The sequence below is a fragment of the Pleurodeles waltl genome, chromosome 7 (assembly GCF_031143425.1).
Source record: "Pleurodeles waltl isolate 20211129_DDA chromosome 7, aPleWal1.hap1.20221129, whole genome shotgun sequence".
Classification (NCBI taxonomy): Eukaryota; Metazoa; Chordata; class Amphibia; order Caudata; family Salamandridae; genus Pleurodeles; species Pleurodeles waltl.
The window spans coordinates 1,068,952,749-1,068,969,879 of NC_090446.1; positions in this window are offsets into that span (position 1 = coordinate 1,068,952,749).

Below are 17,131 nucleotides of genomic sequence, written 5' to 3' on the forward strand. Positions count from 1 at the left end.
TTCCAAGCTGTGTTTTTCCACATGATAGACCAAGCTGTGTTTTTCACACCAGACCCTAGCTGATAAGAGCGCGTAGATTTTGTGTTTACCTCTCAATCCAGTCTGAGAATGAGTGAAGTTTGGAGAATTGGCCACTCTCCAAGTTTATTTGGTTCTCACACATTTAACGATGGCTCTGGGCAACAGCAGAAATAGAAAATATCTTGACTTCATACAGGAATGGACGTCAGTTGCCTGTCCCCGTTTGGGTAGAAAATCTCTTTCTCGCAGTTGAACCGGAGTCATCAACTTGAAGCCCCAGAAAGATGAAGCAGAGGGATAGTGCCTACAGCCCTACGGTGATGCAATTTTGAATTTTATGCTTTGCTTTGAAGTTATGCTATAAAATATTCACATGTATTTGCTGTGTACATTGCAACTGAGAAGTACTTTGATATATTTTGCTTTCATTGCTACGACTACTTTTGAACGTGTGCTTCCAACCTACTAATTTTGTCTCTCAGGAACCTCATGATGAAGTAATAATAACAATAAATGTCTTCTTTAAACTAAGAAGTGCAGTCCAGAGAGGTTTTGTAAGCTCGGTCAGAAGATAAGAGAAGGAAAGCAGAACACCTGCTGAGCTGCCCTGCTGCCTGGTGTTCCCCTTCCTGGGTGTGAAGGACTGGGCCTGCATCACTTGAACCCAGAGTGACTCCAAGGTCTTTCTGGCTTGCCTCCTTTTTTCTGAAGTCTCATGGACACAAAAGATTTCCAACCACTATGCTACAGCCTGTGCAAAATGTGAGTCCAGCCCTGCCAAGTGGTTCCAACCCAGTCCTTGGCACTTGGAAGTGAGTTTTCCTGGCTGCTGTTGCAAAGAACCGCACATTAACCCCATTGCGCTGATCAGAACCAACGCACAGTCTTCACCTACGAAGCTTCACTTACGCATTGCTGCTGCTGTGAGGATCGTGGACACCGCATTGCTGTCAACGACAGTGCACCACTACTGCAAGAATTGGAGCACTGCATTGCCAACTGCATAAAAGTCATCCTCTCTGCATGGCCCAGAATCTATGCGTTGCGTTCATCCTCCGGATGGATGCGTCGCTTCACTGCTTTCTTTAGTGCAAACCCAGAACCGACGCATTAAAAATGTTGCAGCGATCAGAACTGAACCATCTCAAGGACCAAGATACTGTTGCTCAGTGGGACCAGCATGGGTTTTGTAGTCAGCCTGCACTCAATTGTGTTCAGCCTGTTCTTTTGACTATGCCCTGGTCTAGCACAACCAGATAGCCCCGGGTGGCGCTTTCTTCTTCTAAGCACAAAAGTTTCATTTATTCTTTATGAGTTCATATCTCGACTTCTACTTTTGGGATTTTTGTAGTTTTTGTTTTGCTTCATCCATAAAAATATACTTTATTTTTCTAACCTAGTGTGGAGTGTTTTTGTGATGTCTTCACTGTGTTATTGCTTGATTGTTGCACAAATACTTTACAGATTGCCGTTAAATTACGGCTGATTGCTCAGTGCCAAGATAGCAGAGGGTCTGCACAGGATATTTTGGGCGTGTTGTGACCGACCCTGAATTGGATTGTGGTCCCTACTTGGACAAGGTGCATACCTCTGTCAACGAGAGACCCAATTTGTAACATACATCATTTTCTTAACCTGCATCTCATGTGCAACTGAGAGACATATTCCTCCGAAGCTCTTGTCACTTGACCAGCAACAGGCCTAAGATTGGCTATTTCAGCTGATTTTGTAATAACTGATGACCAGAATTGGAGTTGATCTATGCCTCATTCTAAATGAATTGACCCGCAATAGATGCAAAAAAGATTTATTAAAGTTTGTGACCCTTGCACCATGCAAGAGTACGCAAGGGCAACACAAAGCCTAAGTGAGTTTTATCAAGCCATGCAAGGCTACCTTGGCAACCCTCCATGACTTGATAAATCTGGAGTAATGCAAGGCAGCACAAATGTCTGCCTTGCGTTACACTGCCCCAGGGAGGTGTTATATCGGTGGAGCATGGGTGCTCCTAGATATCCACCCATGTATTTTTGCGCATTTCCAGATTTACCAATAGTAGTAGACCTGGGAATGCATTAAAATCTTGCACCTCTCCACGGGAGATGTAACGAGGAGAAACATATTTCCCCTCGTTTTTCCTCTTTCTATTTGTGATGCATTCTGCAGCACAAGTAGAAAGAGGAAATGCTTCTGAGGATTGTTTTTGTGCAGGAAGATGCTCCTTCCTGCACAAAAACAATCCTGTGGACAACACGGGCAGCCTTGCACCATGGCAGCCAGAAGTGCACCAGTGCTGGTAAAGGACATAAATGTGCCATACAATGTTAAATACAGCACATTCCTGTGCTCTTGCTTTCATGCAGTGCAGCAAAGTGCTTTGCTGCGTTGCGTGGCATGAGAACATGATAAATATAGGCCAATGTCTTTACCTAGATCACTCAGGTAGCTCTATACCCTGTTCCATTAGGAAGTTCACATCCCTCAGGGGTGCAAATCTAATAATCTGGCTGACTCCATTACTTTCTTAACTTGCAAACTTGCCACCTCAAATGTGATGCTTGAACCTGTGCCCAGCCGAAAAACTCAAATCTCCTTCATAACAATAAGAATAAACATAACCAGAAGGCAAGTTTGTCTCTCCTGCACCTTGCCCTTCTAAAGGGCCTTCGTCTGTGGTCCATGCAATCACGTGGATGACTGTTTTGTGGATGGGTAAAGATGAATACATTCCTGCAGTAATACCTCCTTATAGTGCCCTCCTCCCTTCAAAATGGCTTGTGTCTCCAATTAGTTCCCTGGCCCAGGCTATCACACCTCAAGGACTGGCAGATTATCATGTGTAGTAGGCTCTGCCAATTCTGCTCTTTATGGTGAACATCACCACTAAATTTATTTGTCTAGCTTAAAGCTCTGTAGAGAAAGCAACTACTCACCTTAACCACATTCTAATACCATTCTATCTTTCCTGACGATTCTGTCCCTGTAACTCCACAACTGCTTAGCTTGTTTCAAAATTCCTGTCATATAACTTTCTGAGTTAGATGCTTCACTCAAATATCCTTCTGCCTCACTTTCTTCAGTTATGTTAGGTAAATCCTTTCCTTACTGTGGAGATAGCATTGTGATTTACTTTCAATTCCACTGAAATTGCAACCCTTCCAGTATAATCTGTCAGCATATCACCAGATAATGGTCCACCGGCATGTATGATTGTTTTAAAACAAAAATTATTTATTTTCATTTAGATAACAAACAACAGTGTAGAAACACTACGGCCCAAATTCACGATAATTGGCGCTGCATTATATGTAGAGCCACTGTTCTTGCGCCCTCAGCGCCCCCTAATGCCATCATGTGTGCGCTGTATTAAACATACAGGTTAGGGACAATAACGTAAAACATGTTTATGCTATTGTAGTACATTGAAGGATTAGAACAAAACATGTTGGAGCTAATCCTGCAAGGTACATAGGGGCCCATTATTATATATAATGGTGTGCCCCCTTTTAATGCCTACTCTGTGCAGGCATTAAAAATAGCCGCAAAAAAATGGCAAAGTGGAATCTCATAGATTCCTCTGCACCATTTTTGCGGGACCGTCCCCGTGCATACATAATGCCTGGCACAGGCATAATGTGGTGCAAGGGGTTACAAAGTGGCGCATACATTGTGCCACTTTGTAAATCTGGAGCGACTTCGTTCAGCCACATTAGAGTCATAAAAAATGAAGCAATGTGGTGCAAGGAGGCGCCAGGCCGTCTTAAATTTGGGCCTACATCTTTATCAGCACTGGTGGTCACATGGAGCTGGGAATAAGTTGTTTTTATTCAACATACAATACAATGGCATTAATGGTCAGTTCAGGTTGTGTTCAGGTGTTTATTCTTTAATGGCATCAGCATGTATCTAACTTTCCCTCCACCGTCATTTCCAGCGGTATTCTCTGTGTTATGTATAGTGCCTGTTCTATTGTGTACAATTGTAAACATCCCTACTAATGTGTATATAAATTCTACAAACTAATATATGTAAGTGCGCCTGGTGGGGTTGGTTCAACAGGCTAGACAGATTACTCAGTATAGTCGTCTCATCAACCCTAGAGGGAGGTATTGGGGGAGGGGGCATTTCTACAAGCCCCGAAGTCCGTCCCACAACCACCTCAGTTCATCCTTCTGCGAGGGCACCTCAATGGTACACCCTTTGCCCTCCCATCCATTCCTATTGAGCGTAGAGCCCACTGGCCCATCTGCCCTTTCTTCAGTGTCAGTCTCAGTTTAGGTGTTGCCATTCATCTATTATCTCCTTCCTTGGGTCAGCTATAGATTGCCTGCGTGCCATTCTGGCCTCTTCTCTTGTGAGAGCTCTCTCCTCTGCCCTGGACCACACTGTGATAATACTTATCCAGGTCTCAACTCTTGGCCGTAAGGGTCCTTCAATGCAACTTCTATTCTCCTCTTAGCTAATATTAAGGCAAGATCTACAGATCTGCTCCCCACTCTCTTAGGTTTGGGCCTTGGAAAGGTGCCCAGTAGGCATGTCACTGCTGTGTTCTCCAGTGAGCATTTCAGGGTCACATTACGTTTCGCCAGTACCCGTTACCTGTAATCCTGGATATTTGGGCAATGCCAGGTCATGTGCTGGTGGTCTGCATCAGGTTTTGTACAGCATCCTTGGGTCACTTCCAGAGATTGTCCTCAGTCTACGTGGTGTCACGGAAGTCCTGTGGGTGTAGTTGTACATATCTATTTCAGTCTGGAGTTGTGTGAAACCTTTTGGGGCTATGCCAAGAGTTTCCTCCACTCGGTGTCTGAGAGATCGCTGCCAGGTCGGTAATCCATCGTTCTCCAAGGCCCCCAGTGGTTTCTCAGCAGCTTTATTAAGATCCTTGTAAAACCAGGCTATCAAGTGGCTCCCCGTCCCCATTGTCAGTAACAGTCATAATAATGGGTGTGCTGATGGCTTTGAATCCCCCTGTCCCCAGAGATTCTCGAGTGAGCGCACGAGTGCCTCGTACCTAAGGAACAGATCCACCAGGAGGTTTGTCTGCTCCATCAGATCCTGTAGTGGGAATAGCATACCCAGGAGATAGAAATCGTTTATTGTCACAATCCCTGCCTCTGCCCAACTGCCTAGCTGGGCAGCTGTGAAGTACGTGATTGGTGTGCCATGTGGCAGGACCACCAGCGGCAACTCAGGGCATAGGGTGCCCCAACCCTAGTTTGTTGGCAACTTCGGCGCTAGCTACTCAGCACTATGGTCAATAGTAGGCTGGGCCTCGTGATACACATCTTGGATTGTAGCAGCTTTGCCAGCATGCCCCACGGTTGGGGTCTGTCCCAAACCGTCCCAGTGCAAATTACAACAGTTACAACTCTCCTATTTAGTGTACAAAACCAGCAACATATATTACATGTTACGAATAGAATTTGTTTTTCCAAACTTTATTATATATCCAAATAGAACAAACACCCAATACCCAAACTAAATATAAATAAACAAATGACATATATTGAAAGTCTTACTTATAAATGACCACACAACAGAGACTCAGACTAGCCACACTAAGGACAACATATAGACAACATACTAGATCAAGAACATACACACAATAATACAAACAACAAATAGTGTCTTCAATATAATAACATATATATACATCAATATTATCTTCATATATATTTACAAAAATACAAAATGATTCATAAGATAGATAGCTTAATATATGTCCTTTCTTATATTTGGCAGTTAATTTCACCACCAAAAATCGGATGTTTTGCTATCGCCAATCTTTTTACCAATTTTCTCAGCGTATAATCAGTCCTCTATAGAGTTGTGTTAGTCCTTTATCCAACAAACATTCCTTAATTCTTGGAACAGCATGAATTCAGGATGTTATATTTTCATAGGTCAAACCAAACACAGGTACAACCTTGGTACTGCTTGCCTTCTTGGAACAGCATAGAATCACGATGTTATATTTTTGTAGATCAAACCAAATGCAGGTACAGCCTTGGTACTACTCGCCAACGCGCGTTTCGGTGGATCTGAATCTATTATTAATTTAACAGCCACTTTCATCAGGGCTAAAATGTAATAGGCACCAAAGACATAATGATACATCTAGGTTGGACAAAAGAAGAAAAAGGATGTTTCAAACAATTTGTAAAAACGTCTATATAGCATCTGTGTTGTTAATCACTATAAATATTTTAGTGCCGACAAATGTTAACCAATAGGCTTAGCCAGTGGATGTGAATACTCAAACTTTCATGCCAAAGAATATCTTAGTAAACAAAATAATCTGTGAAAAAATAAATCCAAAACCCAATAAGGAAAATCATATAAAAAAAGGAAAAACAGATACCAACAACAACCGTGAGAGTATCACCCCTCAAACATCCCAAAACAAGACACTACTCATAAGTGATAATAAAAGTGATAATAAAAGTGATCTAGTCACCAGAACTACAACTCATACCCATACCTAATGATGTTTCATTTTTCAGAGATAAATCATTCTTTCTTCTCGTTTGCCATTCTGCAAAACAGTTAAGGTGTAAGCTATATACTAGTCCGGCAACATAAAAAACACAAAAACCTAAGGAGAGACACATGACACCAGGCTCTGCAATAGAGCTTCTAATGGTAGCAATTAACTCAATCGAATGACAAATCAGACCTTAAAAGAAAAGTAACCACGCACAATGACACACCATGTCATATGAATTCTAAAGGGCACGCATATTAACGGGAGCACATAACTCCCAAAAAGTGTTTTTACGAAAAATAACCTGCTAAACCGGATGTCAAGGGGCATCTACAACGTATTCCTTGCGCAGCATACTATGGTTAGAGCCGTCGCCGAAATATTCTCCTCTACACTATCAGGAGATCCAAAAAAACAACCGTATCGCGGTCCATGAGCTAAGCATGAGCGGCTCACAACCTCCAGAATGGCTGGTGCATGCGCATTTATCAAACAACTCTCACCTCACACGTGGTGAACGATGAGAATCCTGTCCACATATACTCGGTCTGGTATAAAGGATATTCGCGTCTGCTGGCTAACGTACCCCTTATGTATTCCTTCTCTCTAGACCGTTAAAAAAAAATCAAACATAAAAGGTGGCCATCTTAGCCAATACCGATATTCTACAAAAAGCAGTTTCCTTAAATATACTGTAAGCTAACAGGTGGTCTGACAAATGCTTCTAAAACATAATAGGCACAACGTATTCCTTCTATCACATTCTGACGGAAGATCAGAGACTTGCTAAAGAAAAATAAACATAAAAAATGGACATTTGTGAATAAAGCCTCAAATCTTAATATAATGGCAACCCTCTTCACAGAGTGTAAACCATAGCTCATGCACCGAATAACGTTCGATGTTACTGTATAGTCAGTGCAGGCTAAATAGAATTCCAGAGATCGGAGCACCGGCAACTATATAACTACTAGGTAGCATGAACTAGCTACTTAGCACCATATAGGAGAGAAGATGAATAGCAAGAGGTGTATACCATAGATCTACACATAACGGTTGTGTAGTATCCTTTCATAGTGTGTTCTGCCACGGTATTTCTTCGTTCAAACCTTTATGGAATGTATCTAAAAAGAAAATCCAAAAGACTTCTTGTTTCTGTCTCATCTTATCCACATCATAGCCATCTTTAGGGACGATCTTCTCCAATATCGTCCATCTAATGTCATCTTACTGATGATCTTGTTCCAGCCAGTGGGCATTATGCTTATGAGTTTTCAAAGACGATCTGTGCTCGTGGTACCTAGTTCTGAACTCTCTCGATGTTTCGCCCACTTAACCTAGGTTGCATGGGCAGAAAACAAATACACAACATTCTTTGATCCAGAATTAGACATAGGGGGTCATTCTGACCCTGGCGGTCATGGACCGCCAGGGCCAACGACCGCGGGAGCACCGCCAACAGGCTGGCGGTGCTCCCATGGGCATTCTGACCGCGGCGGTACAGCCGCGGTCAGAAACGGGAAACCGGCGGTGTCCCACCGGTTTCCCGCTGCGCAAGGGAATCCTCCATTGCGGCGCTGCAGGCAGCGCCGCCATGGGGATTCTGACCCCCTTACCGCCAGCCTGGCTCTGGCGGTTTTGACCGCCAGTACCTGGCTGGCGGTAACGGGTGTCGTGGGGCCCTGCAGGGGCCCCCTAACAGGGCCCCACCAAGATTTTCAGTGTCTGCCAAGCAGACACTGACGCGACGGGTGCAACTGCACCCGTCGCACCCCTTCCACTCCGCCGGCTCCATTCGGAGCCGGCATCCTCATGAAAGGGGGTTTCCCGCTGGGCTGGCGGGCGGCCTTCTGGCGGTCGCCCGCCAGCCCAGCGGGAAACTCAGAATGACCGCCGCGGTCTTTTGACCGCGGTACGGTCTTCTGGTGGTTCCCGCCAGGCGGGCGGCTTCCGCCGCCCGCGGAGGTCAGAATGACCCCCATAGTTCTTAAGTCAATGGACTTGTTGTTACATACAATACTGTCTGACACAATAGCTCCCCTACATGCTACACAGTTGCCACATTTATGATTGCCAATAATAGGATCCAAACCAGAGATCGACTTTTGTAAAGGTTCCTTATGCACATTTACTCCTGACTTCACCAAGATGTTTCTCAAATTACTATTCTTTTTAAAGGCATTAAGTGGTTTCTCTAATGGTTCACCATCTGGTCTTACATTAAGGATATGCCATTGTGAATTAATAATAAGTCGAATTTTATTGTTTATATTAGAGTGACGGATAGCACATGCTAATCTATCACTCTTCTTTTTCTCAGCCTTTTGAAACATGGATTGACGATCGTATTTTGCTCTTTTCAATGAATCCTTTATTAGTTTTAGAGGCTAGCCTCCTGCAAACATTTCTTGGCCAGTATTTCAGAGTGCTCTAAAAAATCTTTCATATCTGTGCAGTTTCTTCTGATTCGCAAGAACTGACTAAATGGAATACCTTGTCTCTAACATCTAGGGTGATAGCTAACAAAATGCAAAAGAGTGTTCCTAGCCGTAGGTTTGACATACAATGATACTGCAAGGCTCCCGTCTTCATGTATTATGCAGACATCTAGAAACTCTACTTGGTTTCAATCACTTTTCATAGTAAACTTTAAGTTTGGATCACACAAATTGAGCCATGTAAAGAATTCTTTCAGTTATTCCAAATTCTTTCAGTAATTCCATTTCTCCCTTCCAAACAAAGAACATGTCATCTATATATCTAGACCACCCAAAAATATTCTCAAAAAAAGGGGTAACCTCAAAATTGTCCAACATAGAGATTAGCAACACTACGAGCACAGGCTGCTCCCATGCTGACTCCTTTGATCTGTTGAAAATGGTTGCATTGAATTCAAAATAGTTGTTATAGAGCACTATCCCAAGGCAGTCCCTAATAAATTGATTCACTGGACTCGGTTCCGTCTCCAATAGAATCTGTCCCGCGCACTCCAGGGCTTGTTGTTGTGGAATATTAGTATATAATGTCTCCAAATCCATTGTAACCAAAATGTATTTCTCTGAATCAAATTGGACACCTTCTATTTTAGCGATAAGATGGCCTGTGCCTCTAACATAGGAGGGAAGATCAAAGACCAATGGTTTAAGAAAATGATCTACATATTGTGACAATGGTTCAATGACTGAGCCAATTGTAGACACAATAGGTCTTAGAGGAGGATTGTGATAATCTTTGTGGATTTTAGGCAGCCCATAGATCACAGGTAATCAAGTGTTTCTGGGAGTAAGGAACTCAAGTTCCTTCTGACAGATAACACCCTGTTGTGATGCTAGATAACTTCTTTCTTTTATCATATTCTTAATCCGCTGCTCAGGATTTAACAATACGTTCTTGTATAAATCTTGACATTGTAGCATACTTGTCATTTTATCAATATATTGTGTAGTATCAAAAACCGTAATTCCTGCTCCCTTATTGCAAGGTTTGATAGTAATCTGTTTGTTGTCCTACAACTGTCTTAAGGCTAGATTTTCTTCTTTATTCAAATTGAAATGAGGTCTAGGAACATATTTCAACACCTTAGACATTTTCTTGAGTACTGCTTTTTCAAAAATCGATACTTCTAGTCCCAAAAAGTCGATGTCTGGCATAAACGAAGAACCTGGTCTTAGACCAGATCTGTTTTCTTCTGTAGGTAAAGAAGATGTATCAAAGTATCTCTTAAGTCTAATCCTACTGAAAAAATTGTGTATATCTCTCAAAAGTTCAAACTTATTGATATAAGTGCTCGGAACAAAGGAAAGACCTTTAGAAAATACCCCTTCAGAATGAGTGTCTAGGATAGCTCTACTTAAATTAAATATCGGGATGGTATCTAATCCCGCCAATATTGGTTGCGTCTGGTTTGTAAAAACTCAGAGGGCTGTTCCGATCTTACAAATCTGTTCCCTCGATTGTAACGAGGTCTGGATCTGTAGTTGTTTCTCCTGTTGCCTAAAAAATTACTCTTTGTAAACACTTGATCTGCCTAATTCTGTCTGTTTCCAAACATGTCAAACTGATGGGAACTTCCCTCGCCCTCTGAATCTGATGTATCAGAAAATGTCACAATCTTTTTCAAAGTCCAATCCTGTTTCTCTTGGCTCGTCTGAACTGGCTGTTTATAATAATTCTCAGATAAGTATGGATAAGTTCTTTCTACAGTAAAATAATGGATGTCCTTCTTCGATTTCTCTGTCTTCCTTTTCACTAGGTACTGATTAAATGACTCAAACTCCATAGTTACCTCCTCTAGCTTTTTCTTAGCTTCCGCTAATGCAGTTGTCTGCTTTAGTTTCTACTCTATTTCTTCAATCTCCTTAACTAAGAGGGACACAATATCACGTGCAGTCTCAATAATTAATAGCATCAAATCTCTAGAGCATCTATTGGAAATGAGAGACCATTTTTCCAAAAAAGCCTTAATTTCCACAAAGAGGCCAGGTATATTCTTAACTCTCAGTCCATTTGGAATAACTCCTGCTTTCAGGTACTCCAAGATGAACTCTGCGTGGGCTTCCATTCTACGTGCTTTTTCTTCAAATTAAGTAACTTAATCCAATCATCTCTCAAGTTATTGGAAAGACTAAAGCCCTGTTCTGAGTTCGAGGAAAATCCCACAATTCTAAAAAAATCAGCTTCGGAAAAGCCAAAGGTTTTAATGCTCTCCATCAAATCACCACTAAAAGAGTGATAAACCAAAATAGAAAAAGAAAATGACAACCAAAAAAACAAAGAAAAGAAAATCAAACAAATACAGTCAAATAAACAACAAATAGATATACAATCGTTCACATCCACTGGCAAAAGAGAGGAATTCATCCCTACAGCAAATTGCTGTAACTCAAGGAAAGATCACTTAAAGGGGGCCCTAAAGTGATAAGGAGAGAGGGGCAGGGAAACAAATGAAAATTACAACAGTTACAACTCTCTTATTTAGTGTACAAAAGCAGCAACCCATCCCATTTCCGACAATCCCTCCCTACCCAACCAGCGTGTTCGCCTCTGGAGCTGCGCCACCAGGTGGTAGAGCTCAAAGTCCAAGACCCCAGGTCCCCTCTTGAGAGAGGGCGGCGTTGGGTCACGAGTGAGACATGCTGTCTGCCCCATCCCAGATCAGTTCCCTCAAGAGGGAGTCCAGTTGCCTCAACCATGACACTGGGACTTGGAGTGGCAGGTTCACAAAGAAATAGAGCAGTCTGGGGAGCATGATCTTTTTAGAAAGTGAAACTCTAGCCTTGATCGGGAGTTTCAAGGAACTCCAGAAGGACCCAAAGTATTTCAGGGAGCGTAATGCATTATGGAGGTTACCCTACAGCAAGTCAGAGGTGTTGTGGTAGACCTGGATACCTAAATATTTAAATGTGTGTGGTGACCAGAGAACATCAAGAGGGCATCCAGTGAGTCGCATTGTCCTGCAGGCTACCGGAAACAGGCAAGTTTTGGCCCGGTTAACCCGTACACAAGAAAAAGGCCACAATACCTTGAGGAGTCGTAGGGTTGTGCCAATATTCACTTCTCCATCCTGCAAGTAAATCAGCAGGTCATCTGCATAGAGGGACAAGATTTGCTGTTTCGCCTCACCTGGGAGGCCCCTTCCGCGGAGACTCAGCCAGCGCGTACTTGTATAAAGCCACTGGCTGTGGAGTCAGTTTCTCAGTGTAAGCTGCTTAAAGCTCAAGGGGGAGGTCATCAGGTCCACGTGACTTGCCTGTTGCCATGCCCCTAATCACGGCCTTGACTTCCGGTGCCATTATCAGTGCCGCTAACTCTGCAGCCTCAGCTTTCGGAACGCTCTGCAATATCACTCGATCCAGGAGTACCTCCAGGTCACCCATCGAGACCAGTTCCTTTATCGCATATATCATGTAATAATCTTGGAACATTGTATCAATGTCACAGGGGATGAAGAGAATTGTCCCATCACATGACTTCACTTGTGTAATGGGGCAGCCTCTTTCCTCCAGTCGGACCAACCATGCCAACAGCCTTCCTGGTCTAGCCTCCTCTTTGTGTGCCCTGGCCACCTAGTCTTTATAATTGTGACACCGCAGATGTTCCACCGTCATGTTATATTGCTCCTGAGCTTTGAGCAATTTAGCGGGAGCCTCTGAGTCTATGCCCTGCATGTTGTCCAGGGGATGCAGTGTAGTGTCCAGCTGAGAAGTTCACAGCGAATCCCCACCGTTTGGCTCAGGCAGTGTCCACAGACTACTGTCCTGAATGCATCCCACACCACTACTTTGTCTGAAGCCATACCAGAGTTATCTTCAAATTAGTGGACTATTGGGTCACGTAGCATATCCTGGAACAGCACGCCCTCGAGGGTTGCCATGTGGAGGCACCAGATCGATATTGCAGGACATTCATCAACCAGTTGCAGGGTCAGTTTGAGGAGGCTGTGATTTGACAACATTCTGCTCAAGTATTTCGTGTGTTTAACAGATCTGCACAGACCCATAGAGCAGATATATCTATCTATTCTTGTATGCAATTTATACTTCTCAGAACAATAGGAATAATCCCTGTAATGGGTGAGCTGCGTGAGCTACACATCTTTCATGTCCCAGTGGGTAAGCCATTCTCTCATACATTCTGCTACCTTATGAGCCTCTGCCCCGGGCAACAGTGGGATTGACCGGTCTAATATAGGGTCCAGGACACAATTCAAGTCTCCCACCAGAAGCAAGGTCCCCTCTATCACCCTTCTCAACTGTGCCGAGAGAGATGCCAAGAATGTACAGTGGTCCTGATTTGGGGCATATATGCTTCCCAGTACTACCAAGAGTACTGCACAGTCAACCCTCCACCAGGACATATTGCCCCTCTTTTTCACTTATTACAGTCGTAGCTTCATAAGGTACTCCCGCTATCACCCAGATGAGTGCTCCCCATGTAGAGGCAAAATATGTGGTGCATGTATCTGATCCCACCAGTGGCACTGCAACCTTTCAGCCTCTAGTTTTGTGAGGTAGGTTTCCTGCAGCATGTCTTCTGAACCTCGCACTGCTTGAGGTACATGTTTATCTTATGTCTTTTGGTTGCCGTCCCCATACCCTGTATGTTCCCCATCATGAGTTTAAACTCATGTAGTGTGCATGCCATGTAATGGGCTCCTAAGCATGTCCAGGGCTCCTGCCCTCTGCTCCTCCCGCATGTCATGCCCCCTGTACCTACCACCCCATAATAGGTGCATGTGAATAACCAAACTCAACAAACAAAAGTCAATTAAAAACTGTAACCCCAACATCCTGGCCCTAGAGCAGCCCAGCAATGACAGACACTTAAACTAGTCAAATCCATGAAACAGTCCTTGTGTTTGACCTCCATGGCTAGTCTATGGGATCGAATATGAGAGTAAGCCCAAGGTCCAGCCACCACTCGTCTCTTACTACACTGGCCTTTGGATCATCTTTCACCCGTGCCTGAGGGCTGTGTTGGGGTGACGGGCCCCCTTTGTGTCCCTGAACCCACACCACCATTCCTCAAGCAATCTCGTCAGACGTTTGTGGAGTGACTACAGGGGGACTAAACTCTGCGTGGTTTGGGCAGTATGATTCTGATTCTTCTGAGCCTTGCACCAAAGCTGTGTCCTCCTCACTATCTGTAGCCTTGACCTCCATCAACTCCGCACTGCCTGCAGGGCTGCCACCTTATCTCGGTCCATTTGTTATTTGGAGGTTTTGGTCATTGTCCTGTCCTGTGTAGTCCGTCGGAGTTGCCGCTTGTTCGGGGTTGCCGCTTGTTCCTTTGTGGGTCCCCGCTGGTGGGAGCAGTCAGCTGGGGCCTTAGTGTTCCAGTACGGTATGCCTCAATCCAGCACCAGGCTTCCTCTTGGTCCTGGCAAAAGGGCAACTTGCCATCCTCAAGGATTTTCAGTTTTGTGGAAAACATAAGAGAGTAATGCAGGGCTTCCTCCCTCAGTGCCTTCTTGACTGTCTGAAAGGAGACTCACCTGGCTGGGACCACCACTGTGTAATCTGGAAACATTCTCACTTGGTTGTTGTTCACCCCAAAGGGGTCTGCCTCCTGGGCCCATTCAGAAAGATGTCTCTATCCTTGTAGTGTATTGGCAGTCTCCCCGGTGCTGGCAGCCGCGCTGGCACCGCGCTGGCACCTTGTGGTCCCTCGTGATTGTGAAGAATGAGGTGAGCTGAGTCAGGACCACCGTTTCCCGCAGCAAATTCTCCAGGAATGTCGCCACATCTGGCCCCTCTCATTCCTTGGGAGGCCCACCACTAGGCTGTTGTTCAGCTGGTTGTGACTCTCCACATCCTCCACTCGCTGTTCTAGTCTGTCAACTCGCTCCATCAAGGCCTTCAATTGGGCACCCATTGCTTTCTGCTTTGGCTGTAGCTCAACAGGGCAGCTTCTGACTTCTTAACTCTGTGTGATAGTTTACCATGGTCTACTCTGAGCAAGCCCAGCACCATCATTACTGTTCCAATCTGTTTTTGTAGAGTGGTTTTCATGTCTGTTATTGTGGTCAGGATCCTGTCCAGTGTATCCTGCAGAGGCTGTGACAGTGTCTCTGCAGTCATGACAGTGTCCTAGGGGCTTGGGTCGCCCTTTCTGTGGTCCCGTGGAGGGACTTGCGACTTCACCCTCTGCCTGGCCATCAGTGGCGAGCCTGTCACATGGGGTCCTGCCTTCCGAGGGTCGTGGTATGATCCCCCTCCACAGCAATGGATGGGGCAAAATCAGCCTGCTTCTGAGGTCCACACACTGCTCTTCAGGGCCTCCCATCCAGCACCTCTGTTGTCAGTCCCAGTAGCTATAGGTGCCCCCCCACCTCCAGATGCCAGGAGGTCTCTGTCTCTTTAAAGGTGGGTTTATTAGTCCAGGAAGCCTGGCAAGGGTCTCGGAGACATCAAACAAAGGCCTCTATGGTAGTCCGCACAGTAGGCCCACTGGCTGCCAGATAGGTGGTGAGGTTTGCCAGAGGTCTACATCCCCCTCTCCACTCCAATGTTCTCCAGGTCCATCAGGCAGCAGACCCCCAGAATAGGGTCAGGTCTGTGGCAGCCATTCTGCTCCTCATCAGGAAGGCCAAGGGAGAATGGGAATCAGGGAGGGGGGCAGGGTGTGCATAGAGACTGTTTCCCACTTGTAACTCTCCTCCAGCTACCCCCTGGTCAGTGGAGTCCAAGGGTGAACTGATGCTCTCCCAGCAGCATGAGAGGTTGCCTCCTCACTGTGTCTGCAACTATTGCCCAAAAGAGGACCACCTAGGAAGTCCAGGCTCGCAACAGCTGTTCCTCTCGGCCTTCGGGCCCAGGTGGCCCTGATTCCCGGGCGGGCTGCCACAGTCCAATTGAGACATCTTCCCCAGTCCTGGTTGTCGGCCCCAACCAACTGAAGTCGCGCTCCTGGTGCCTCTCATGACCTCTCACATGGCCGAGGCACTCCTTACAGCTGCAATCTGTCTCGTCCACGCTGGCGATCAAGACCAGGCAAGTCGCCTACAGCCAGATTACCTTCCTTGTTATTGCTGTGCTCGAGCTGTCACACTGTCCTCAGGGCCCCACCTTGTTGCTGGCCTGCCGCCTAGTCCCGACCGGCCAGCCTCCGCCACTGGCGTTCAGCAGGCGCCACCCACTTCCACTTGGTGCTTGCATCCGGCTCCAAGCCCCCTGTTTGCAGGGGCGTGCTACAGCCCTGGTCTTGCGGGTGCAGGACTCCGACACCGGCTTCCTCGGAGTGGGCCGTGCCTCCACAACATGTCCCACGCAGCAGCCAATCTTGGGTGGTCCGGTTGCTCCTCCAGGCTTCTCTGTTTACCCCCCCCCAACAGCAGGATGGGGAAGTCAACAATACGTCAGAGCTGGGGGCCCGATGCATCCCCCATGCACGGATATCAGAGGATTTCAGTGGGCCGGTGCGGAGCTTTTCGTTTAGGCATCCGCCATTGTGTGTCACCTGACCACGCTCCCCTCCACCGGCCTGCATGATCATCACCATTAAAGCCCCCAGATCATTATGCAATAGGACAGGACTGTCGACATTTGGGACTGAGCTCATGACCCAGGCCTGCATCCTACGATTCTCTCTTCAAGGAGGGAAACTGGAGCACTTATCAAGTACACGCCAGGTGTCACTTGTTTATTTCCTTCCACCTCTGTGCTCCCTTTGAATAGCGATGTGGAATTCAGACCGTACCTTCAGACCGCCTCAGAACAGTTCATCCTCACAGCTAATTATGTAGTCTTCTTCTGTACCCTCTTTCAGGCATTCAATAAGTATGTTGCTGTGACACCACTTATTTTTCAGATTTTTGTATTTGGCCATCATGATCTTCGTTTAGGCCTCGTACTGGCAGATTGTGGCCATGCAGTTAGTTATTTGATCTTTTTCTGTAAAAGACTGTAGCTAAATCTCTGCCGATTTCAGTCTCAGGTTCAATGTATGCATGTCGCCATCTCTTTAGCTCATGTTTCATGAGGGCATTTGCCGTTTCTGTTGCCATTTTTATGTTCAAGGTCAGGCCTTGTCATGCTGCTGCCACATATGGTGAAAATGTGTCCTTTTCCTGCTGTTTGCTTCTCCAGAAAAACTCTAACCAGTTTTGGAGTCCACATCTCAGGC